The sequence below is a fragment of the Dasypus novemcinctus genome, chromosome 19, assembly GCF_030445035.2.
Source record: "Dasypus novemcinctus isolate mDasNov1 chromosome 19, mDasNov1.1.hap2, whole genome shotgun sequence".
In the NCBI taxonomy this organism is placed as follows: Eukaryota; Metazoa; Chordata; class Mammalia; order Cingulata; family Dasypodidae; genus Dasypus; species Dasypus novemcinctus.
The window spans coordinates 70,342,903-70,351,569 of NC_080691.1; positions in this window are offsets into that span (position 1 = coordinate 70,342,903).

The following is an 8,667-nucleotide window of genomic DNA, read 5'->3' on the forward strand; positions in this document are numbered from 1 at the left end:
TTATCGTTTCATTTTGTTTTGTTTTTATTTTCATTTTGACTTATTCTTTACTTTTTTCAATTTCCTGATTGCTAACACGGCATTATCCCCGAGTCTTCTCTCACAGCGTATCCCCCAAAGTCGTTTTTTACTCAGTTATTTAAGGTTTTTGTGTGTGTGTGTGGTAGGTGCTGTGTAGTGGGTGTTTTAATTCTGGTTCGTGTATATCTGGTTTTTTTCTTTTTTTTTTCTTTCCCCTACCTGTTCCCCACCCTTTGCCCACCCTCTTTTCCTTTCTTCTTCTCATTCCTTCCCCCCCCCTTTTTTTTCTGTTGTCTCTTCCCCTCTTGTCCCTCATATTCTACTTAGTTTATTTTAACTCAATTATACAATAGGTGCGGCAGGAAACACCTCACATTCGCTGGGATTTCTCATCCTCCACTGCCTCATTTCTGTGTGAACTGATTTAGGCTACCTACACTATCCTCTTTCCCCTACATCTTGATATCCGCCACCATCTACAGTCTCTTCTATATTCCACCTCCCACCTCCCTTTCTTCAATCCACGAAGGGTCTAAGTCTTAATTCCTAATATCTTTGTTTTGTTTTCTGTCTGTTATCCACACTTGAAACTAGTACCTTTCTTTTCTCTTCCCCTCTCTCACAAAAACAATAGCTTTTTAGCTCATACCGCATTCCTCCCATATTCAATCATCTACCTCATAAAGGTACTCTACCTACTGCTGTAACTCTGCACAATTTACATGAATCTAATCTCCATCCTCCCAGATCTCATATTCTTGCTTTGCTAACATAAATCACCAATACTACTATACACTTTTCCCTCGCTCACACAATTGCCTTTCCCCAATACTAATATACTTTCCTTTAAAGTGAACTTAACCAACAACAAGAAATTAGAATAAGAAGGAAAAAAGTGACAAAGAGAAGATATAACACCTATGCAAAAATAACAGCTAATTAACCTCCAAGAGTAGACAAAGAATCTAAGGAACTGATTAAATCCGTCAAGATAAAGAGATGACCAGAAAGCAACAAAAATCGATAAACCAAACCAGTAATCAGGAAAACATGGCTGAATCCATTCAACAAACCAAAAATCACGAAGAGGAGCAAAACTTCGCACAAGCAATGAAAGATCTCAGAACATTTATCACCGACAAATTTAACAAAGTAATGAAAGAGGTTAACAACATGAAGACAACACTTGGAGGGGAAATTGGAGACATACGCAAAAACATAACAGATATGATGGGAATGAACACCACAGTTCAAGAAATCAAAACTACACTCTCAGCAAATATCAGCAGACTAGAAGAGACAGAGCAGAGAATTAGTGATGTGGAAGACAGAACATCAGAAATCAAACAGATAGTAGAAGGGGTCAATAAGAAGATAGAAAAAATCCAGTTAGGACTTAGGGACCTGAATGACAATACAAAATGCTCAAACATATGTATTATAGGCATTCCAGAAGGTGAAGAGAAGGGAAAGGGGTCAGAAGGAGTGTTGCAGGAAATAATGGCTGAAAACTTCCCAAATCTACTGAAAGAGACAGATGTGTATATCCAAGAAGCACAGCGCACTCCAGTACTCATAAACCCCAACAGGCCCACTCCAAGACATATACTTGTCAAATTATCCAATGCTCAAGACAAAGAGAAAATCCTAAAAGCAGCAAGAGAAAAGAAAACCATCACATACAAGGGAAGCTCAATTAGATTAAGTGCTGATTTCTCATCTGAAACCATGGAGGCAAGAAGGCAGTGGTACGATATAGTCAAGGTACTAAAGGAAAAAAATTTCCAACCAAGAATACTCTATCCAGCCAAACTAGCATTCAAACATGATGGACAGTTCAAAATATTCACAGACAAACAGAAACTGAAAGAGTATACCAACCAGAAACCTCTCCTTCAAGAAATTCTAAAGGGAGTTCAGGAAGAAAGGAAAAAACAGGAAAGGCAGAGTTGGAGGAGAGTATAAGAGCAACAACAACAACAAAAAAGACCAAAAAAAATACAAACAAAATATGACAAACACAAATCCAATCAAAATATGGCTAACACAAATAATTCCTTGAAAGTAATAACACTGAATGTCAACGGATTAAACTCACCTCTCAAAAGATTCAGACTGGGACATTGGATAAGGAAATATGACCCATCTATATGCTGTCTACAAGAGACACATCTTAGACCCAGAGATGCATGGAGATTGAAAGTGAATGGCTGGAAAACAATCATACAAGCTAACAATAACCAAAAAAAGGCAGGAGTAGCTATATTAATATCAGACAAAATAGACTTTAAATGTGAAACAATTGTGAGAGACAAAGAAGGATACTACATTTTAGTGAAAGGGAAAATATGTCAAGAAGATCGAACAATCAAAAATATTTATGCCCCTAACAAGGGTGCCTCTAAATACGTGAGGCAAATGTTGGAAAAACTAAGTGAAACAATAGATACATCTACAATGATAGTGGGGGATTTTAATACACCACTATCAACTCTGGACAGAACATCTCAAAAGAGAATCACCAAAGAAACAAAACATCTGAACAGTATATTAGAGGAGCTGGATCTAATAGACATATATAGATCGCTACACCCAAACACAGCAGGATATACATTTTTCTCAAGCACACATGGACCATTCTATAAGATAGGCCATATGCTAGGCCACAAAGAAAGGCTGAATGAATTCAGAAAGATTGAAATCATACAAAACAATATCTCTGACCACAGTGGAGCCAAGCTGGAGATTTGCAAGGGACAGAAGCCCAGATTTCACACCACGATTTGGAAATTAAACAGCACACTGTTAGAAAAACAGTGGGTCAAAGAGGAAATCTCAAAAAAAATCAATGACTACCTTGAATCAAATGATAATGATAACACAACATACCAAAATTTATGGGATGCAGCAAAAGCAGTACTGAGAGGAAAATTTATAGCCATAAATACATATATCAAAAAAGAAGAAAGAGCAAAAATTGGAGAGCTGACTGCACTTTTGACAGAATTAGAAAAACAACAACAAAGTAACCCAACAGGAAGAAAAGGAAGGAAATAACAAAGATAAGAGCAGAACTAAATGAAATAGAAAATAAGAAAGCACTTGAAAAGATAAACAAGACCAAGAGGGAAACGGACTTTGGCCCAGTGGTTAGGGCGTCCGTCTACCATATGGGAGGTCCGCAGTTCAAACCCCGGGCCTCCTTGACCCGTGTGGAGCTGGCCATGCACAGTGCTGATGCGCGCAAGGAGTGCCGTGCCACGCAAGGGTGTCCCCCGCATGGAGGAGCCCCTCGCGCAAGGAGTGCGCCCATGAGGAAAGCCACCCAGCGTGAAAAGAAAGTGCAGCCTGCCCAGGAATGGCGCCACCCACACTTCCTGTGCCACTGACGACAACAGAAGCAGACAAAGAAACAAAAGCGGACAAAGAAACAAGACGCAGCAAATAGACACCAAGAACAGACAACCAGGGGAGGGGGGGAAATTAAATAAATAAATAAATCTTTAAAAAAAAAAAAAGACCAAGAGCTGGTTTTTTGAGAAGATCAACAAAATTGACAAACCTTTAGTGAGACTAACAAAGAAAAAAAGAGAGAAGATGCAAATACACAAAATAAGAAATGAGATAGGAGATATCACCACTGAACCCACAGAAATAAAGACTATCATAAGACGATACTTTGAAAAACTATATTCCAACAAAAACGACAAGTCAGAGGAAATGGACAAATTCCTAGAAACACATAGGCAGCCTATATTGATGAAAGACGAAATTGATGATCTCAACAAACCAATCACAAGTAATGAGACAGAAACTGTCATTAAAAACCTCCCAACTAAGAAGAGCCCAGGGCCAGACGGCTTCACAGGTGAATTCTACAAAACATTCCAGAAAGAACTAACACCAATCCTGCTGAAACTATTCCAAAAAATCGAAGCAGAAGGAACATTGCTTAACTCCATCTATGATGCCAACATTATCCTAGTACCAAAGCCAAACAAAGACATCACAAGAAAGGAAAATTACGGACCAATTTCTCTAATAAACCTAGATGCAAAAATACTTTAAAAAATACTTGCTAATCATATTCAACAACACATTAAACGAATTATACACCATGACCAGTGGGATTCATTCCAGATATGCAAGGATGGTTCAACATAAGAAAATCAATCAATGTAATACACCATATAAACAGATTGAAGGAAAAAAATCACATGATTATATCTATAGATGCAGAAAAAGCATTTGACAAAATACAGCACCCTTCTTGATAAAAACACTCCAAAAGATTAGAATACAAGGAAATTTTTCAAACATGATAAAAAGTATATATGAAAAGCCTACAGCCAACATTGTTTACAATGGAGAAATCCTAAAATCCTTCCCTCTAAAGTCAGGAACAAGACAAGGATGCCCACTCTTTCCCCATCTATTTAACATTGTCTTAGAAGTACTTGCTCGAGCACTGGGGCAAGAACCAGATATAAAAGGCATCCAAATTGGAAAGGAAGAAGTCAAAATTTCATTATTTGCAGATGACATGATCCTATACATAGAAAAGCCAGAGAGGTCTACAACAAAGCTTCTAGAACTCATCAATGAGTTTAGTATAGTAGGAGGTTATAAGATCAATGTGCAAAAATCAGTAGCATTTCTGTACACCAATAATGAGCAAGATCAGGAGAAAATCAAGAAATGAATACCATTCACAATAGTAAATTAAAAAATCAAATATTTGGGAATAAATTTAACTAAAGATGTAAAAAAATGTATACACCGAGAACTATACAAGGCTGTTCAAGGAAATCAAAGAAGACCTAAGTAAATGGAAGAATATCGCCTGTTCATGGATAGGAAGACTAAATATTATTAAGATGTCTATCTTACCAAAACTGATCTACACATTCAATGCAATCCCAATAAATATCAACACAGCCTTCTTTAAGGAACTAGAAAAACTAACTATGAAATTTATTTGGAAAGGAAAGAGGCCCCGAATAGCCAAAGACATATTGAAAAAGAAAAACGAAATTGGAGGAATCACACTACCTGACTTCAAAACATACTACAAAGCTACGGTAGTGAAAACAGCATGGTATTGGCATAAGGAGAGACACACAGACCAATGGAATCGAATTGAAAGTTCTGATATAGATTCTCATATATATAGCCATATAATATTTGATAAAGCCACCAAACCCTCTCAACTGGGAGAGAATGGCCTATTCAACAAATGGTGCCTGGAGAACTGGATAGCCATATGTAGAAGAATGGAAGAGGATTACCATCTCACACCTTATACAAAGATCAACTCAAGATGGATCAGAGACCTAAATATAAGAGCCAAGACCATAAAGACCTTGGAAAGCAGTGTAGGGAAACATCTACAAGACCTTGTAATAGGAAATGGCTTCATGAACACCACACCAAAAGCACGAGCAGCAAAGGAACAAATAGATAAATGACTTCCTCAAAATTAAAGCCTTCTGCACCTCAAAGGAGTTTGTCAAGAAAGTAAAAAGGGAGCCTGCACAATGGGAGAAAATATTTGGCAAACATATATCTGATAAGAGACTTATAACTTGCATATATAAAGAACTCCTATATCTTGAAAATAAAAAGATAAACAACCCATTTTTAAAAATGGGAAAAAGATTTAAACAGACACTTCTCCAAAGAAGAAATACAAATGGCTAAAAAGCACATGAAAAAATGCTCCAAATCTTTAGCTATCAGGGAAATGCAAATCAAAACTACAATGAGATACCATCTTACTCCCATATGATTGGCAGCTATGGAAAAAAAAAAACAGAAGAATACAAATGCTAGCGAGGATGTGAAGAAATGGGAACACTCACCCACTGCTGGTGGGAATGCAGAAGGATCCAACCATTCTGGAGGACAGTTTGGCGGTTTCTCAAAAAACTAGCCATAGATTTGCCATAGGACCCAGCCATACCACTGCTGGGTATATACCCAGCAGAACTGAAGGCAGGGACACAAACCGATATGTGCACACCAGTGTTCATAGCAACATTGTTCACTATTGCCAAAAGTTTGAATCAACCCAAATGCCCATCAACAGATGAGTGAATGAATAAAATGTGGTATATACACACAATGGAATACTACTCGGCTTTAAGAAAAAAGACACTACAAACACACGTGATAACATGGATGAATCTTGAGAACCTTATATTGAGTGAAGCAACCCAGGCATTGAAGGACAAATACTACATGACCTCAATGATATGAAATAAGCAAGTTGCCTCAGAGAGCTAGAGACTGGAAGATAGGCTTACAGGAAATCGGGGGGTAGAGGAAGGATGTAAGCTGACTTCTACATGGGCAAAATCTATGATAAGCTGGCAGTAAGTATGTGCACAAGGAAGAGATAAAATGGGGGCAAGGGTGTTGCCTTTGTTTGGGGCTTTGCAGGTTTGAGGAGGACTAAGGATGGACAGATGGGTAATATTGCCCAAGAAATTGGGGGGAGTGTGGGGCAACATACGAACATAGGAGATTGTCAGGTGTTGGTTGAGAGCATAATGCTGAGAAAACCTTTTCAAAATATATTTAGGAAAGTTACCTGTTTAAGATACTCAAAGGGGATAATCTGACGCAGGACAGACTCCTAGGGAATGCCTGAATGCTCATTTTGCCAGAGTGGGTTATAACATTGGGTAGAGACCCATATAATGAGAGTGAAGGTAGACCCACATCCTGGGGAGGACTAATGCCATCAAATAGAGGGAACTGTATCTCTCAAGAGAAAGGGTGGCTCCCAGGGCATTAAGGCAGTTGAGCAAGTCAAGCCCTCAACACTGTTGCAAGTATCTCTGAACATGGCTCCTCAAGAAATGAAGATTGACTGTCACTGTGGGCCCCAAGGGGAGGGGGAAATAGATATTGCATAGATGGAACCAAAGTAACTGTGAGAGCAAAAGCAATGTTTCACGAGAGTCCACAAGGATGGATATAAAACATGTAATATTACACCAAAAACATATAGGGGACGACAGACTAATAATGTAAACGATGATGTAAAACATAGGATAACTAAAAAATTTAGAAAACTGTATATCCTAAAGTATAAACCACAATGTAAACACAAATGTTACCTTGTTTGAAAGCTATTGTGTCAATATCTGTACATCAGTTTCAGTAAATATGATATGAATAAGTTAAAAGGTTATCACTGTGGAAGGGAAAAGGTTTTATAATGGATATGTGGGAGTACTGTATATTGTACATATGAATTACTGTGATCTAAGGCTCTTGTGAAGAGAAGCTCAATAATTAGGAAAAAAAGAAAAGAAAAAGATAGGATGTAGAATTTTTCCAAATCAATATGTATTCTATATCTAAACTTTAAACTCATCACTATATTCCATTTCACTATTAAAGGAACCTGACATTATATTGGGCTTTGCTTTTCAGGAAGTTTTGGATCACAGAGTGGTTCAACAATGGCAGCGGAGGAATACTGGTATGGGATGTTATTGACAGGGGACATATGGTTGACAGGGAGTTATACAGGGCATGTGTCCAGGGTGTATGGAAATGTTTGGATATACTCATAGTGGAAACAATTAAAAACAACAGCTGGGGGGTACTGGGTTCCTGTCTGGGGGGGGGCTCTCTGTCGTGGTCCCTAGGGGATCAGCGGCACTCCCCCAGGTGCAACTCAAGGACCAGGAAGTAATGAGGGTCCAAAAGTGAGCCCCTGATACTAATGACTATGCTTGTGAGCCTATACACCTGAAATAAGAACAAGGCCTAGAGCAGCACTGTGCCTAAGAGTTTCCTCCTGACATCCTCCATGTTACTCAAATGTGGCCAGTCTCGAAGCCAAACTCAGCCTGTAAATTCAATGCTTTCCCCCAAGCGTGGGACATGACACCCAGGGATAGCCTCCCTGCACTGAGGGATCACTACCAAGTACCAACTGATGACGTAACTAGAAAATGACCTTGAATTAAAGGTTCAACGCAGACCAGCAGAATATCCCTGTCTACATATAATAACACGACTTTAAAATGCTGTTTGACCTAAAGTAAGGAGGAAATGGAAAGGACACATGAGTTTATATGGCTATGAGTCTCTAAAAAAGAGTCTGGAAGATGTCAGAAGGATTGCCCTTATGGACACCTGAGCAGAGTCTCAGAGACAGATAAAGTAGATACAACCCCAGGTATTGGTTCTTTTGAGCGCTAAAGAGACCCACAGGTTCTTTGGTTATGGCTGATGGAGTTTACTGCCATGTCAGCTGGCCCTTCTTTGGAGCTGGTGTTTCTGCGTGATGGAGCTGGACTCAGATGGGATCTCTTTTCACAAGCCTTTCATACTACTTTACTGGAATTGTACTTAGTGCTGGGGTTTAAGATATATCTAGGGGATTTGAATCTCTGGACTGACAATATGATAGCCAGGCCCTGAGCCTCAATAGACTTCCATTCCTACACTCTGATTTATTGGACATACACTACTCAGCTAACATGGAGTTGAAGAATGTCAACCACCACACCATGGAGCCTAGAGTGCCTACAACTGAAAGCAGGAGGATTGCATCCAGTTTCCATGTGGAATCCAAACCCCCTCCTGACATAGATGTGGAATGGACACAACCAAGCCAAGGTCCAC